The sequence below is a fragment of the Pan paniscus genome, chromosome 14 (genome assembly GCF_029289425.2).
Source record: "Pan paniscus chromosome 14, NHGRI_mPanPan1-v2.0_pri, whole genome shotgun sequence".
NCBI classification, from domain to species: domain Eukaryota; kingdom Metazoa; phylum Chordata; class Mammalia; order Primates; family Hominidae; genus Pan; species Pan paniscus.
In genome coordinates this window covers 99,376,571-99,394,913 of record NC_073263.2, presented here as the reverse complement: position 1 = coordinate 99,394,913, position 18,343 = coordinate 99,376,571, and the positions used below count along the sequence as shown (strand labels likewise).

The 18,343-nt window shown below is 42.5% G+C and overlaps 1 protein-coding gene across 2 annotated transcripts in view; it reads left to right on the top strand.

Annotated features, from left to right (window-relative positions):
• The window catches only part of LOC117975644 (uncharacterized), a 401,045-nt gene that overhangs the window by 54,922 nt on the left and 327,780 nt on the right, over positions 1-18,343 (top strand). Inside the window, exon 1 of one of the 2 annotated variants that reach the window (XM_063595841.1) lies at positions 12,041-12,109. The exons of the other annotated variant lie outside the window; for it this stretch is intronic. The gene's annotated coding sequence lies outside the window, so the exon portion shown is untranslated. Of the gene's footprint in view, positions 1-12,040; positions 12,110-18,343 lie in introns of those variants that run through there. 2 annotated transcript variants of the gene reach the window in all.

Genomic DNA, 18,343 nt, shown 5'->3' with positions numbered 1-18,343 from the left:
CTCCATGACTAACATCTTACATTTCGTGTGGCACATCTGTCGTAATTAGCGAAGCAATATCGATATATTGTTATTAACTAAAATTCATACTCTATTCATATTTCCTTCATTTTTACCTAATGTTCTTTTTCTGTTCCATGGTCTCACCCAGAATCCCGTATTACTTTTAGTCATCATATCCTGTTAGGCTCTTCTTGGCTGTGACAGTTTCTCAGATTTTCCTTTTGAAACGGCCTCACTGTCTGGAATAGCACCCGAGGTTCATTGTCTCATGTCCATGGAGAACGAGGGCAGGGACACACAAAGGGTGAGGTTGATAGCAGAGGTTTAATAAGCGAAAGAAAGAGAAGAGCTCTCTTCTGCAGAGTGGGGTGCTGGAAAACGGGTTGCTTGATCTATGGTGAAATGCCGGGGGTTTTATAGATGAGCTGGTAAGGAGGAAGACTGGTTAGACCAGGTGTGCCATTTGCATAGGGCGTGAATATCTGGTAGCCCCCACTCTAATCTTTTATTATGGAGGTAGGTTCTCTGCCTGAGTTGCGCCATTTTTTTTATTACCGTACACATGGTAACAAACAAATGGAAGATGGAGCCTCCATGTTGGACACTCCTGGCTCCCAGGTAGCTGTTTTCTATTGGCACAGCTGCTGGCATTCTCCTGTGAATGCTGGCATCCAGCTTGCTTATCTATGTTTGCAGCTCGATTTTTCAGGCTGCTCTTTGTTAGGAAAAAAATAATTTCTTGGGCTGCTTTTTGTTAGAAGGGAAGCTCTGCCGAGGACTCTTTTGCCCTACTATCTGCCTAAATAATTTCTTTCTACCCCCTGTATCACTTACTTTTGTTGACCTTGACGATTTTGAGAAGTACTCCTCAGGTATTTTGTAGAACTGGGATTCTGGGCAGAGTATGTACATGTATTAATGGAATTCTGCACAGGAGACTTGTCTCTTCTCCCCATTTATGTATTTATTCAGTCACTTATTTATGCCATTATAGACTTGTGGATACTTATTTTGTGTTTTGTGTTATAATCTAATACTACTTAATATTGTTGCTCAAATCGTTCTACCTTCAGGCACAGAGAACTCTTTCACTTTGTTCCTGTATCCCTTTGATATACCCACATCCTTGTGGAGTTTAAACATTTTTCTTTACTTTTTTGAGCACTTTCTTGATTTCAGGCACTATAAGATGCTCCAGTTGAGACAGCCAAGTACAAAGGGGACCCCGGAGAATCTCCAACTGGCCTGCGCACTGGGAGAGTGGGGTGGAGCCAGGGAAGTTTGCCCCGTTTGCAGTGGGGAGGAGCCTGGCCCCTCCTGTTCCTGTGTGGTAACCTGGGATTCAATCCGTGAGGTGGAGAGCCCGCCTGTTAGCAGGACTTCATCTCACTTTGCTGTGTTGTTCTAACTTTTTCCTTTTCACCCAATAAATTCCATTCTCCCTCACCCTTCAAAGTGTCTGCGAGCCTATTCTTTCCTGATCTTGTGACAAGAACCCGGTTTTTCCTCCAGCACAGTCCTATCTTGTATATTTCCTGCTCTAGTCCGAGATTCAGCGATTTCTCCAAGGACCCTTGGTTCCTTTTATTGGAGAATGGCATTAGAGACAAAGATCTGGGCATTAGGTGTGCTTGTGGCTTGCAGGGGTGTCATTACTTCTTGGCCCTCTTAGCTGACGGAGCAAAGAGATACGTGAAAGGAAAATAAATCTCGGGACTCCCAAATCACTAAGCCAAAGGGAAAAGTCAAGCTGGGAACTGCGTCAGGCAGACCTGCCTCCTGTTTTATTCTGTTGAATTTCACCCTGGCAACGTAAGTTGATAGCTCATCTTCACAAGTATGGGAAAAGGACAGAACTCAAAGTCATCCCTCTGCTCACCAAATGCCTATCTGATTGCTTCTTCGGCCCTATTGTTTATTTATTTTACCGTATGTAAAAATGCAGATTCACAGAGCCAGACCTCTACCTTGCCCCCGACCTGTAAATTTTGTATTTGGTGAAAGGCTGATCAAAAGCTCAAAAGAATGCAACCCTTTGTCTCCTATCTACCCACATCTTTAAAAAATTTCTTCCTCTTTCCCCAGTATCTGCCCTTTTCCCTTTAAATATTACAATCTTCAAAATTATCTTTGGAGAAAGTCACAGACCCAGTCTCCCAGATGCGTGTGCTTATCCTTGGCAAAATAAACTTCTAAACTGATTGAGACATGTCTCAGAGACTTTTTGGTTTACAGATATATAAGCCATGTGTTTATAGACATTCAAGCTGCCATTGAAAAATTCTGAGAAAATTATGACGAGTGTAAGAGATTTGACCTAACCAACTCCATCTTGCCTCTAACCCCTGAGCTGCCCTTGTTCATTCCTGGGCATAGGCTGAACTAACTTTGGGAGGAACTTAGTTTATAGTTTAACTTTGAAACAAAGACAATAACAGCCCTTCCCGGAACAAACCCCCTTCCTACCTGAGGACTAGACTGGCTTTGTAGGACTAACAAATTAGCCACAAGATTAGAAATTACGATTTAGGAGTCATGCAGCTGGAGGCTAAAAATTCTGACCCTCTCCAAATTGCTCCTGAGGATAACATCACTATTGTAAAACCTAAGATCAGTGCTTGAGATATTTTGCAGACCCTGTACTTGATGGATAGGCTGACGCCACCCAAATGGATAAACTGGCTCATCTGGTCTTGTGGCCCCAACTCAGGAACTGACTCAGTGCGAGAGGACAGCTTCGACCCAACCAATCAGCAATCCCAACTCATTGCCCCCTACCCACCAAATTGGTCTTAAAAACCCCAATCCCTGAGTTTTTTGGGAGACTGATTTGAGTTACAATAAAACTCCAGTCTCCTGTACAGCCAGCACTGAATGAATTAAACTCTTTCTATATTTCAATTCTCCTGTCTTGATAAATTGGCTCTGTCTAGGCAGTGGGCAAAGAGAACCCATCAGGCGGTTATAAATTTAGAAATATTTCTATATATAATCATCTGTACCTATATTAAGCTAATTATGAGTTCATACTGATGTCTTTAGCTCTAACCCATTACCAAATGAATCATTCCAGCCACCTCCCCTTGCTTATCTGTAAACTGCAGCTCCAATAGTGAGAAATCTGGCTTCTGCCATCTGCCATCCATTTCTTTCTCTTTTCTTAGAGAGAGGGTCCCTCTCTGTTGTCCAGGCTGAAGTGCAGTGGTGTGATTATAGTTCACTGTAACCTCAAACTCCTGGGCTCAAGTGATCCTCCTCCCTCAGCCTCCCAAATAGCTGGGCCTACAGGCGTGTGCCACCATGTCTGGCTAGGTTTAAAATGTTTTGTAGAGACGAAATCTCATTATGTTGCCCAGGCTAGTCTTGAACTCCTGGCCTCAAGTAATTCTCCCACCTCAGCCTCCCAAAGCTCTGGGATTATAGATGTGAGCCACTGTGTCTGGCCTGTCATCCATTTTCTTAATTGTTCAATTCCAGAATACAGGTATAGTGGTTTTGGAATTGTTAACCTGTACCCCTGTGTAAATCTACATTATCACACAAAGTACAGTCTTATATACAGTTCCATTTGCCTTTAGTCTCATAGACTGGTAATTTCTAAAGTTACTTAGGTCAGCACCTGATGTGGTTTGGATCCATGTTCCCACGTCACTCTCATGTTAAATTGTAATCCCCAATGTTGGAGGTGAGGCTTGGTGGGAGGTTATTGAAACATGAGGGCAGTTTCTCATGCGTGGTTTAATACCATCCTCCTTGGTGCTGTTTTCATGATAATGAGTGAGTTCTTGTGAGATCTGGTTGCTTAAAAGTATATGGCACCTTCCCCCCAACTTTGTCCTGTGCCAGCCATGTGAAGTGTCTTGCTCCTCCTTTGCCTTCTGCCATGATTATAAGTTCCCTGAGGCCTCCCCAGAAGCAGAAGCTGCTACGCTTCCTGTACAGCCTGCAGAACCATGAACCACTTAAACTTCTTTTCTTCATAAACTACCCAGTCTTGGGTATTTCTTTGTAGCAGTGTGAGAATGAACTAATTACACACCCTTTCCCTCTACCCTTTCAGTTGTGTTGTTTCCTACATATGTAATAGAGTCGGATTGTTTTGTTACATTGTGCGTACCATCCTGTGATTCCCCTATATGATTTTTTAAAAATTTGCTTACATTAAGGTTCATTCCTTGTGTTGTAAAGTTGTATGGATTTTGACAAATGTATGGTGTTATGTATTCACCATTGCAATATTATATAGAATAGTTTTACTGTACTAAAATATTCCCACACACTTCACCTATTCAACATTTCTCTCTCCCCAATCTGCAGGCAACCATAAATTTGTTTACTGTCTTTATAGTTTTGCCTTTTCCAGAATTTCATACAAGTGTAATCACATAGTATCCAGCCTTTTCAGGGTGGCATCTTTTACTTAGCCATATGTATTTAAGATTCATCTATTTCTTGGCATGGCTTGATAGTGCATTTCTTCTTAATCACTGAATAGTATTTTATTGCATGGATACCACAGTTTGTCTATTCATCTACTGAAGGACAGCTTGGTTGCTCCCAGTTTTTGGCAATTATGAATAAAGCTGCTATAAACATTCACGTGCAAGTTTTGGTGTGAACATAAACCTTCAAATTAGTTAGGTAAACACTTAAGGAGCTCAATGATGGATCAAATTGTAAGACTCTATTTAACTTTGTAAGGAGCTGCCAAACTGTCTTTCAAGGTGTCTGTACCATTCTGTGTTCCCATCAGAAATGAATGAGGGTTTCTGTTGCTCCACATCTTTACCAGAAATTGGTATTGCCAGTGTTTTAAATTTTAGCCCTTCTAATTGATGTGTAATGCCTAGCGGGCCTTAAAAGATTTTGGAATATATAATAGCTCTCTTAACTTGTCTCCCCTTAATGGTCTTGACTTCCACTTAAGGGACTCATGGATCAAACAATATTCTTCACTCTTCCTTTAAAATACAGATGGCTGCTCCGTGTGCTGTTCCCTCATGAGATGATGCTGAGTTCTCTCTGGTTTGCCTGCACCGCTAAGCCCCCATCAGTAGAGATGATATGCTTACCAAGAATCAGTTTTATTTTTGTATGTTTAGGCCAGACGTATTTGTTATTGTAATTATGTAATTGATTGAAATATTAATGAACCTATACAATATAAAGATGAAATGAGAGATTTTTTTAGCTGTAAAAACTTAATGGTCTTCATTTCATCTGGCTCTTTTCCACTTAATTCAGATGATTGTATGCTGTATTTGCAAAAAGCTCTGGGTATATATTTCAGGTATATCAACAAGGATAATATCCACATCACTCTATTTTTCATCTTCCCAGGAGTATTTCTGTTGCAACTGATGCTTTTTTTTTTTTTTTCAAAATCCTTGGGGAAGATTTAATGCAGTATAAGTATAGTGTGCTAATGCATATTGATTTACACCTTTGACACCACTCACAGAGTAGCAGCTAAAACCACCTTTGTTTTAAGAACTGGTTTACAAATGGTATAGTAAACTAAATATGGCCTGAGAAGGGCTCTGTACTTCTATATCTGAGTCCTTGTTGACGAACTGTAACCTAGCTTAATAGGCAGACAAGGCTGGGTGCGGTGGCTCACACCTGTAATCCCAGCACTTTGGGAGGCTGAGGCGGGCGGATCATGAGGTCAGGAGTTTGAGACCAGCCTGGCCAACATGGTGAAATCCCACCTCTCCTAAAAATACAAAAATTAGCTGGGTGTGGTGACAGGTGCCTGTAATCCCAGCTACTCGGGAGGCTGAGGCAGGAGAGCTGCTTGAACCCGGGAGGTGGAGGTTGCAGTGAGCCGAGATTGCGCCACTGCACTGTAGCCTGGCAACAAAGCAAGATACCATCTCAAAAAAAAAAAAAAAAATTTTCCAGCCAGGTGTGATGGCTCATTCCTGTAATCCCAGTACTTTGGGAGGCTGAATCGGGCAGATCACCTGAGGTCAGGAGTTCGAGACCAGCCTGGCCAACATAGTGAAGCTCCATCTCTACTGAAAATACAAGAAATTAGCTGGGCGTGGTGGTGGGCACCTGTAACCCCAGCTACTTGGGAGGCTGAGGCAGGAGAATTGCTTAAACCCAGGAGGCAGAGATTGCAGTGAGCTGAGATCGCGCCATTGCACTCCAGCTTGGGCAAGAAGAGTGAAACTCCATCTCAAAAAAAAAGATAATTATTTTCCACCTTAATAAACCAACCAATGACTAGTCTCCATTGTGCTGGAAAACAGGACTTTTATAATAAATTAATTTTTTAACGATAAGTGAGATTATGGGGTGGGCACAGAAATATAATGCAAAATTTAAAATGTCAGCAATTAAAGACCAGAACTAGAGATGAAATCTGTTTAATTGACAACTCTGATGTGTTGGAGACTGATAGGCACTATTTTTTCACTCTTTGTATTTATAATTCTGTAATAGAAATGAATGTTCTTGTCAAACAGAAGCCTCTCTTGCTGGAGGAGTGAGCTCGAGTGGCTCCTGGGCATGAACAGAGAGCCCAACCCAGAGGGCTTAGCTACTTTGAGCTGCTTTGGTCTGGCTGTTGGTCTTCCAGGTCCGAGCATCACATGTGAAAGGCAGTACGGCTGTCATTACTCATAGTCATTTTACCCTAAATCTGCTATAATTCACAGTGATCACTTAATTTGAGCAGTTACATAATTTTTAGTTATCTTTTTTACTGTTCTGTATTTTAAAAAATTCTAAAGGGGGAGTTTTTATTTTAGTAGTCAGAAAATAAGTTCTTATAATAATAAAAAATAACCTTTATGGATTTAGAAATGCTTTACTGTTTGCAAGATACTTTGATAACTGCCATCCTCAGTGACTGTCACAACCACCTCTCTGATCTCTGTAATGTGTCTACTTGCAGGTGGACTTTGGTTCTTGTCTTATTGTCTTCTGCCCACCAGAAGTCCTGCTCCACGGTTCTCCAGCCCCCTCAAACCCGGGGGCCTTCACCTCAACTCCAGTTCTGTCACCCTCTTCTGGGGATACGCACAGCCACTGAGTCTCAGTCAGTTATGGCTCAGAAACACTTTTGAGGTTATGAATCCTCTCTCAGGGAGAAAATGATCTTTCAGACCTCACTTGATATTTCCCCAAAAGTTGCAAGGGGTTTGCAAACCCCTGGGAGCCCATCCATTTGCCCCTGCCTGGCCTGAAACTTCTCTACCCCTGGAATCTTGGTCCTAACCTGTCATTCTGATCCACAACTTATCCTTCCAATGCTCTCCCTCCTTTGCAACCACAACACCTTTTCTTTGATCTCATCTACACTTCCAGGCCCTAATTTCCCATCAGTCTATCAGAACCCACCGGTAGTAATGTCTTTTCCTAAGTAGCTCAAACACCACACTCCAACATTCCAACTTGTTTTGTCTCCCCTTTCTTTCTTTTTTTTTCTTCTTTTGAGACTGAGTCTCACTCTGTCGCCCAGGCTGGAGTGCAGTGGCGTGATTTCGGCTCACTGCAACCTCTGCCTCTTGGGTTCAAGCAATTCTCCTGCCTCAGCCTCCTGAGTAGCTGGGACTACAGGTGCGTGCCACCACGCCTGGCTAATTTTTGTATTTTTAGTAGAGATGGGGTTTCACCATCTTGGCCAGGACAGTTTCGATTTCTTGACCTCGTGATCCGCCTGCCTCGGCCTCCCAAAGTGCGGGATTACGGGTGTGAGCCACTGTGCCCGGCCATCTCCCCTTTCTTAATATTTAGCCATCAAGAAAACTCTAATCCTGGATCTAAACCACTATTCCCCTTCTCCTTTCTTACCCTTGCACCTCCTACTCCTGCTGGGGAAAGTCAGACAACTGATAACAGTTTGCCATTACACATGTATCATCTCCAACTTCATCTACACCTTAAAACTACCCAGCCGCCCCTGCTATGAACCCAGCACCTGTTTCCAAATGCCTTTGCCCTCCTCAAACTCCCCACACCCTCCTGGCGCTCAGTCATGACCTTGCCCTCTACAGATTCAAAACGCTCTTCAAGACCTTTCCATCACGGCTCCTGGAGCCTCTACTTCTTTCCATTTGCAAGCCTTCAGGATACTGTAGGAGCCCCTTAGAGCAGCGATTTTCAGTGTGTTTCCTGGACCAGTGGCATCAGCAGCACCTGAAAACTTGTTATAAATATTGTTCTCATGCCCTGTCTAGATCTACTGAATCAGATTCTGGGAGTAAAGTAGGCCCCAGCCCCCTGAGTTTTAACAAGTCCTCCAGGTAATTCTGATGCACATTAAATCAGTGGGAGAACAATTGCCTTAAAATAAAATGCAGCCTCTGCCTATTTCTTTAATCTTCTGCCTTGTCTCATGGCCAACTCCTCCATTCTATGGTACTCTAACGATGCAGAACTGTGGTACTAATCATTCTCCAATCTGATTAAGTTTCTTCCTGGCTCAGGGATTTGTAAAAGCTGCTACCTCAGCTTGGGAATCACTACTGCTATCTATTATTCCCTTCACCCCTTGTTTCCCAACAAGACAAACTTCCAGGACTTCCTTCCTCCTAGAGTTAAACTCTGGATGTGAAGACAGACTGGGATGTGTGCTCTGACATTATCAGCAGAGGCCTCTGGGATTCCAGGACTATTGAAATTGGAGAGTTCCCTGACCCCCTTGAGGGACTTGCGACAGGGGTGTGGGCTCGTTTGCTCTTGCACTCAAACCCCTTATGGAGGGGGAGCGCACACATGGGCAGGTGCAGGAGCTGGGACAAGTGCTTTTGGCCTCCGGCCCCATTGTAGCGTCTAGGGGTGTGTTACAATTAATGCTCTTTTAGCAGTTGCTGTCTGTGAATGGCTAAGTGTTAAAACAGCTCAGTGGAGAGTCAGATGACTACCTTTTACACCCTGCCCTCCTGGTACCTGGCTCCTTGTCTGGTGTCCAGGTAGAATCAGGTCACATGGACTTCCAGGATGGTGAATGCAGGGACTTTATTGAGTGATGGAGGTGGCTCTTAGTGGGATGGATGGGGAGCTGGAAAGGGGATGGAGTGGGAAGATGATCTTCCCCTGGTGTTTGGCCGTCACACAGCCAATCTCCTCTCTGACCATCTCCAGCTGAACTCCTCTCAACATTCAGACACTCCTCTCCTCTGCTGCTCTGCCAGTGGAGCTTGGGATTTATATGGGCATAGGATAGGGGTGTGGTGGGCCAGAGTGGTCTTGGAAAAGGCAACATTTGGGTGCCAAAACAGGCATGCCTCTTCCCATTTAGGGTTGTGGGTCTCCAGGCTTGAGGGTGGGGCTGTTGCCAGGGAACTGCCCTCTTCTACTCAGTATTTCCCTGTCTCCTGTCTGTATCACTAGGAACCCCATGCAAATATGGGTGAGACTGTTGCTGTACTGACTTTCCTGTCTTAAATGAGAGGTGACTTGAAGGAAGAGTGTATGTGGAAGGGGAGAGAGTCATTACAAGGACTTGTCTCTTTTCATTATTTTGTGATAAAGGAAAGCTAAATTAAAACCCAGCCTGTGTTTCAAATGTCATTCTTCACAATTCCTTTTTTTTTTTTTTTTTTTTTTTTTGGAGACTCACTCTGTTGCTCAGGCTGGATACAATGGTGTGCTCACAGCTCAATGTTGCCTCAGCCTCCTGAGTAGCTGGGACTACAGGTGTGCACCACCCCATCTGTGCTAATTTTTAAAAATTTTGTAGAGACAGGTCTTGCCACATTGCCCAGACTGGTCTTAAATGCCTGGCCTCAAGGAATCCTCCTATCTCAGCCTCCCAAAGTGCTGGCATCACAGGTGTGTGCCGCCACCTGATTGCAATTCTTGAACATTGAGTTAGTTCTTGTTACGCATATTGGGTTATCAGCTTGGTTGGAAGCTAGAGAACTTCAGATTGGGTTAGGGGAAAGGGAGAGCAAGGTAATCTGTCTCTGGGCTACCTAGCTGCCTCTGTGGTCTCAGTTTATGATTTCAAAAGACGGCTTTCACAAAGGCATTGGGTATTCTTGGGACAGATGGCACTCTGTGTCATTCAAACCGATTCCAGGAGAAAGAGGTCTGAATGAGGAAATTCACATGAAGCAAATTGCTCACCTTTTTTTGGGTAATTTACCTCTTTTATGAATCCAAGCAATCATCTAGACCTAAGACGGTGGCTTCCAACTGAATCATCCACTTTGGAATGATGACTCCACTTCCGTAGGAATGCATTTGGCTCACCTGGCTGCACTGTTAGAACAAACCCACCAGTTTTCAGTGGTCATTCACCAGACAGTTCCAATTTGGTTAATTTCCTGTTATTTCTACCCAACTTGAAGCAAGGCCAAATTTTTTGTTGTCTCTTGAATGTTTTTTGGTTCCCTGTAAGTATGAGACCTACCTATGTTATTAATAAAACCCGATGGAATTTCTTGGTATTTTTCATGCTGTTTTCAAGTCTGATCAGGAGGTAACCTGAGCCCTGGACCCAAAGTGAACAAACATTCTTCATAGCTACTGTGACCTGTTAATTTAAGCCAAACTCACAATTTTTCAGTTGTTCCAATTCAGACTTTTACTACAATCACCTAATCTTTCATCTGTGATATTATCTTGTGAATATTTCAGAATTTTCATGGCAGCATTGTCTGTACAGTACAGAAAAGGAATCAAAGGATTCTATATTTTGAAGCTTCACAGATACTTACTATGTGGCATTTAAATTTAAGAAAAATTCCAATTTTTCTTAAAATGTTGCTTTTGTATTATGACACTTTCCTGGATTACTTAACAAGGATTCCATTATTTCCTCTTGTTTAAAACTAAAAAAGAGTAAACATCTTCAATGGCTTCTGATTGTACTGTTAAAGTTACAATTGTGTGTTTAGATTTTCCATATCCTATTTTTTTTTTGTTGGCTTAATCTATCATTTACTGAAAGGTTTATTAAGCTATCCTACTATGATGGCTGAGTTTTCAATTCCTTTTAGTAACTATTTTATTTTAGCTTTACATACTTTAAGGCAATGCTGTTAAAAACATGCAGGCTTAGAGTCATTATAAGTTCAAGCTTACTGATAGGTATTAACCAGTGTATGCTTAATTATTCAGTAGATTATTAAGTATATATCACTTTATATTAATGTGTTAATTATATATTTATGCTAATATAATTAGATTAGTTTTTTTACTGTTACTGCAACAAATTACCAGAAACTAGTGGCTTAAAACAATACAACTTATTATCTTATAGTTCTGTATGTTAGAAGTCTGACACAGGCTGAGCATAGTGGCTCACACCTGTAATCCCAGCCCTTTAGGAGGCCAAGGCAGGAAGAGCACTTGAGGCCAGGAGTTGGAACCAGCCTGGGCAATGTAGTGAGACCCTGTCTCTACAAAAAATTAAAAAATTAGCTAAATTAGCTGGATGTGGTGATGAATACCCATAGTCCCAGCCACTCAGGAGGCTGAGGTGGTAGGATCACTTGAGGTCAGGAGTTCAAGACCAGCCTGGCCAACATGGTGAAAGCCCGTCTCTACTAAAAATACAAAAATTAGCCAGGCGTGGTGGCAGGTGCCTGTGGTCTCAGCTACTCAGGAGGCTGAGGCAGGAGAATTGCTTGAACCTTGGAGATGAAGGTTGCTGTGAGCCAAGATCTTGCCACTGCACTCCAGCCTGGGCCACAGAGTGAGACTCTGTCTCAAGAAAAAAAAAAAGTGTTCATTTTCGGAGGCTCTAGGGGTGTATCTGTTTCTTTGACCTTTCTGAGTTCTAAAGGCCGCCTACATTCCTTGGCTCATGGCCCTCTCCTCCATCCTCAACACTAACAATGTTGCATCCCTCTGTGCTTTCTCTCATAGGGACACGTTCCTTGCTGATATGGTTTGGCTTTGTCCCCACCCAAATCTCATCTTGAATTGTACTCCCATAATTCCCACTGGGAGGGACCCTGTGGGAGATAATTGAATCATGGGGGTGGTTTCCCCCATACTGTTCTCGTGGTAGTGAATAAATCTCTGGAGATCTGATGGTTTTTCTCATTCTCTCTTTGACTGCTGCCATCCATGTAAGACGGGACTTACTTGCTCTTCCTTGCTTTCTGCCATGATTATGAGGCCTCCCCAGCCATGTGGAACTGTAAGTCCAATTCAACCTCTTTCTTTTCCAAATTGCCCAATCTTGGGTATGTCTTTATCAGCAGTGTGAAAATAGACTAATACAGTAAATTGGTGCCAGTAGAGTGGGGCACTACTGAAAATATACCTGAAAATTTGGAAGGGATTTTGGAGCTGGGTAACAGGCAGAGGTTGGAATAGTTTGGATGGCTCAGAAGAAGAGAGAAAAATGTAGGAGTTTGGAACTTCCAAGAGATTTGCATGGTCCCTAGAGATTTGTGGAACTTTGAACTTGAGAGAGATGATTTAGGGTATCTGGCAGAATAAATTTCTAAGCAGCAAAGCCTTCAAGAGGTGCCTTGGGGGCTGTTAAAGGCATTCAGTTTGATAAGGGAAGCAGAGCATAAAAGTTCAGAAAATTTGCAGTCTGACAATGTGATAGAAAAAAAAACCAATTTCTGAGGAGAAATTCAAGCTGGCTGCAGAAATTTGCATAAGTAATGAGGAGCTGAATCCCCAAGACCATGGGGGAGGGATTTCATGGCAGCCACTCCCATCACAGGCCCAGAGGCCTAGGAGAAAATGGTTTTGTGGGCTGGTCCCAGGGTCACCCTGCTGTGTGCAGTCTAAGGACTTGGTGCCCTGGGTCCCAGCCACTGCAGCCGTGACTAAAAGGGGCCAAGGTACAGCTTGAGCTGTTGCTTCAGAGGATGGAACCCCCAAGCCTTGGCAGTTTCCACGTGGTGTTGAGCCTGTAGGTGCACAGAAGTCAAGAATTGAGGTTTGGGAACCTCCACCTAGATTTCAGAAGATGTGTGGAAATGCCTGGATGCCCAGGCAAAAGTTTGCTGCAGGGGAGGGGCCCTCATGGAGAACCTCTGCTAGGGCAGTGCAGAAGGGAAATGTGGGGCCGGAGCCCCCACACAGAGCTCCCACTGGAGCACTGCCTAGTGGAGCTGTGAGAAGAGGGCCACTGTCCCCCACATCCCAGAATGGTAGATCCACTGACAGCTTGTACCAAGTGCCTGGAAAAGCCATAGACACTCAACGCCAGCTCGTGAAAGTAGCCAGGAGGGAGGCTGTACCCTGCAAAGCCACAGGGGCAGAGCTGCCCAAGACCATGGGACCCCAACTCTTGCATCAGTGTGACCTGGATGTGAGACATGGAGTCAAAGGAGATCATTTTGGAGCTATAGGATTTGACTGCCCCACTGGATTTCTGACTTGCCTGGGGCCTGTAGCTGCTTTGTTTGGGCCAGTTTATCCCATTTGGAATGGTTGTATTTACCCAATGTCTGTACCCCCATTTGTATCTAGAAAATAACTAGTTTGCTTTTGATTTTACAGGCTCATAGGTGGAAGGGACTTGACTTGTCTCAGATGAGACTTTGGACTGTGGACTTTTGAGTTAATGCTGAAATAAGTTAAGACTTTTGGGGGACTGTTGGGAAGGCATGATTGGTTTTGAAATGTGAGGACATGAGATTTTGCAGGGGCCAGGGATGGAATGATATGGTTTGGCTCTGTGTTCCCACCAAAATCTTATCTTGAATTGTATTCCTATAATTCCCATGTGTTGTGGGAGGGACCCAGTGGGAGATAATTGAATCATGGGGGTGGTTTCCCCCATACTGTTCTCATGGTAGTGAATAAGTGTTATGAGATCTGATGGTTTTATCAGGGGTTTCCGCTTTTGCACCTTCCTCATTCTCTCTTTGCGTGCTGCCAACCATGTAAGATGTGACTTGCTCTTCCTTGCCTTCTGCTATGATTGTGAGGCCTCCTCAGCCATGTGGAACTGTAAATTCAATTAAACCTCCTTCTTGTGTAAATTATCCAGTCTTGGGTATGTCTTTATCAGCAGTGTGAAAACGGACTAATACACTCAGACAGACTTCCTTCTACAGCCCTTTCCTGCTTTTCAGGACTCTGTGATTCCATTGGCCAACCTTGATAACCAGGGCAATCCCCCTATTTTAGGGTCAGGAAGTTAGCAGCCTTCATTCTGTGTGCAATCTTAGTTCCTTTTTGCCATGTAACCTAACATGGTCACAGATCCTGGAGACTGGGATATGGACATGTTTGATGAGGGGCATTATTCTGCCCACTGAACAGTTATAATAATTTATTTTTGTTAGGATTTGAGTAGTAATCTCTTTATTTTTAACCACTGTGAGTTCTTATAGGTATGTCTCTTGAAAATAGCATACGACAAAAATCCTTTTCTTCTTCCTTCCTTCCATCTCTCATTCCTTCCTTCCTTCCATCCATGTATCCATCCATCAATGAGATACTCTTTTAATGCAGAATTTAGTCAGTCTGCATGTATTCTAATTACACATTTCTTACAGGTCTGTTTCTACCATCTATCTTTTTTTGTACTTTTCTTTGCTGCTTTAAGAAATTTCTTCTTTCCTCTTTGCTGGTTTAGAAACTATACATTTTATTTCTGTTCTTTTGGTAGTGATTACTCTTATAATTTAACACACATGCTGGATATTAAGAAGACCAAAGTTAATCACTCTCTTGATGTTCTTCCTACACACACAAGATCATTTTACCTTTAATTCCCCCACCCTGGACCCCTGTCTAAAATGCAATTGTTCTCCAGCATAAATTTTAGTCCCCGTGTTAGTTAGCTAGGGCTGCTGTAAAAAGGTACCACATACTGGGTGGCTGAAACAACAGAAATGTTTTGTCTCACGGTTCTGGAGAATGGAAGTCCGAGGTCAAGACCAGGTTGTTCCTCCTGAAGGCTGTGAGAGGAAATCTGTCCCACGCCTCTCGCCAGCTCTTAGTGGTTTTCTGGCCATCTTGGCTTGTAGATGCATTGCTCCCATCTTTGCCTTTATCTTCACATGACATTCTCCCTGTGTGGGTGTCTCTGTGTCCAAAGTTTCCCTTTTTATGAGGACACCAATCAGTTTGGATTAGGGCTCACCTAATGACTTCATTTTTGATGAACTATTACATCTGCAATGACCCTGTTTCCAAATTAGGTCATATTCTGAGGTCCTGGAGGTTAGGATTTCAACGTATGAAATTTTGGGGGATACAGTTCAGCTCATAACATCTCCCTACCTTGTTTTTACCGACTTCAAATTAGCCATTATGTTTAGATTTACTTATTTGTTTACCCAATATTTTGCTCAACATTGCTTCCTGTAGCTTACTCTTTACTTTTGGGTTCAATTTTCCTCTACCTCAAGTATATCTAGTCTTGATTTGTTTGCAAATGTCTTTATTATGTCTCCATTCTTTTATGACATTTTAGTTGGATCTAGAATTCCAGATTGACAATTATTTTCTTTAAGCACTTTGAAAATATTATTTCAGAGTCTTCTAGTTTCTTTTGCTACTGTTGTGAAGTCTGAAATTAATCTTTAATTTTTTTTTTTCCACAAGAGAGGGTCTTGCTCTGTCGCTCAGGCTGGAGTGTAGTGGCATGATCATAGCTCACTGCAGCCTTGATTCCTGGACTCAAGTGATCCTCTCACCTCAGCCTCCTGAGTAGCTGGACCACAGGTTTGTTCCATCACACCTGGCTATTTTTTTTTAATTTTTCAATTTTTGTAGAGATGGGGTTTCACCATGTTGCCCAGGCTTGTCTTGAACTCCTGGACTCAAGTGATCCTCCCACCTTGACCTCCCAAAGTGCTGGGTATGAGCCACTGCACCTGGACAGTCTGAAATTAATCTTATTGTGATTTCTTTGTAGATGATATTTCTTTGTAGATGATATTTCATTCATTCATTTTTTTTTCTGATGGCATTAAAGCTCTGTTGTTTGCTGCAGTTAAACCACACTATGTCTAGATGTGGATTTATTTTAATTTATTTTCCAAAAGATTCATTGTTGTCCTGAGTCTACAGAATCATGCCTTTTGTCATTTCCAGAAAAATCTCAGCCTTATGTCTTAGAATGTTGTTTTTGTCCTGTTTTCTTTTCTTTTTTTTTTTTTTGAGATGGAGTTTTGCTCTTGTTGCACAGGCTGGAGTGCAATGGTGCCATCTTGGCTCAGTGCAACCTCTGCCTCCTGGGTTCAAGAGATTCTCCTGCCTCAGCCTCCCAAGTAGCTGGGATTACAGGCATGCACCACCATGCCTGGCTAATTTTTGTATTTTTAGTAGAGAAGAGGTTTCACCATGTTGGTCAGGCTGGTAGTTTTAGCAGAGATGAGGTTTCACCATGTTGATCAGGCTGGTCTCAAGCTCCTGACCTCAGGTGATCTGTCTGCCGTGGCCTCCTAAAGTGCTGGGATTACAGGCGTGAGCCCCCATTCTCAGCCCTGTCCTGTTTTCTCTTTTCTGTCTCAAACTTTTTTTCTCTTCAGTGAAAGTTTTATTGAAGCATAAAATACATTAAAAAGTACAAAAATTAGAGGTGTTCAGTCTGATGAATATTCACAAACAGAAATCCCTGTTTAACCAGCACCAAGACCCAGGAACAGAACAGCCCCAGCACCCCCAAAGCCTCCTTAGGCCCCCTTTGGGTCACTCTCTGCCTCTTATCAAGGGTAAACACTATCTTCACTTCTTTCACCATAGATTAGTGAGATCCGCTTTTCAAATGTGTAAAAATGAAGCCATACTCTAATTCTCTTTCACTCCACATTATGTTCGTGAAATTCATCCATGCTGTATGTATTGTAATTTGTTCATTCTTATTTGCAGTATAGTATTCCATTGTATGCATTCCAGCTAGAACTTTCATTAGAAGCATGTTGGACCTTCTTTCCTATCCTCCATATCACTTAACTTCTCTTTCATATTTTCTGTCTTTTAATTCTCTGTGCTTCATGCTATGTAAATTCCTCAGCTCTTCCTTCATGTTCACTGAGTTTCTACTCAGCTACCTCAAATTTGTGGCTTAATCCATCAATTGAACTTTTTATTTCAATGACAATCTTTTTTCACAAATTTAAAAGTTCTATTTGACTCCCTTAAAATACACTTGCTCTTTTTTCAGAATGTTTATCTATGTGTTTAATTTTTTAATTCTATTTTTAAAATTAATCTTAAACATATTTATTTATACTCAGATGGCTCTGTTAAATGAAACTTTAGAGGATCTAATCTTGATATTTGTTGTATATGCAGACTTTTGTTCTTGGTGCATTTTTTTTCTTGTGAATTTTATAATCTTGAATTGAGAGCTGATTTTCCAGTGGGATTTTACATCTAGGACTGCAGTGCGGTCTTGTTGGGGGACATGCTCTTTGGAAAGGTTTTATGTATACTTCTTCCTGGAGCCTCAGAGGTATCATAAGATTGGGGCTAGCTTTTCTATTAATTTGTTGAATTTCTTGGATTAAAGGTTTCTAAGTATACAGGTGTGTTTATATATGTATATATATACTCTAACATATATATACACACATATATGCGTATACATATATATAATTGGGCTTGAGTAAGGTCCAAGTGTTGGTTCTGAATCCTCAGGGGATATTCCCTCTTCCCCCTCAGAATCCAATAATGAGACAGACAACAATCTTTACCCAACAAACTATTTGCAATCCAGAGAAATTTTAAAAGTGACACAGTACCTTGACTTACACAACCAGGGCACCAGACTCCAAGACAAAAGAAGTGAACGCTAGAACCCAAGAATGAGTCCCAAGACTGGGACTTTAGAGAGTCTTGTTGGAGGAATGGGGCAGGATAGAATCTACACATTAAGCAAGGATTGGGAATAGGATATCAGAGAGCAGAACAACCTACGAGCAGGTGAAGCGGAAGGGGAGGTTCTGGAGCTAATTCTCATTGCTGTGAGCACTCGCATCGGGATCACGTTCAAAACCTCTTTATGCCAGGCTGGCGCCCTTCCCTGGACTGGGCCAGGTTCTTAATTGCACAGAATCTGGCCAGTCTTCATTTACAAAATTTTGAATTATGGGAAGTTGTCTTCAGCAGCATCCTTTGGTCCTTTCTCACATCTCTCCCCCGCCGCCACTTGCTACAGCTGCTCTCTTCCCCGCCAATTCAATGCCTCCAGAACAAGGGTCTTAACCTCAACTGCCTATGGGGAGTGGTTGAAGAGGCAGCTAACTTAAATTAATAAAACTAGACAGGATGGTGACTTTAGAAATGCAGAGCTCCAGGGGGATGGGGCTCCTCTACTCCAGCTTATTGTTGTTAAGTTCCAGCACCGCCTGGGTTACAAATCTGGATTAAAAAAAAAATCTAAAAATGTTGGCAACTCATTCAATTTAAAAATGTGCTTTGCTCACCAAAAACACAGCTGTGGCCACAT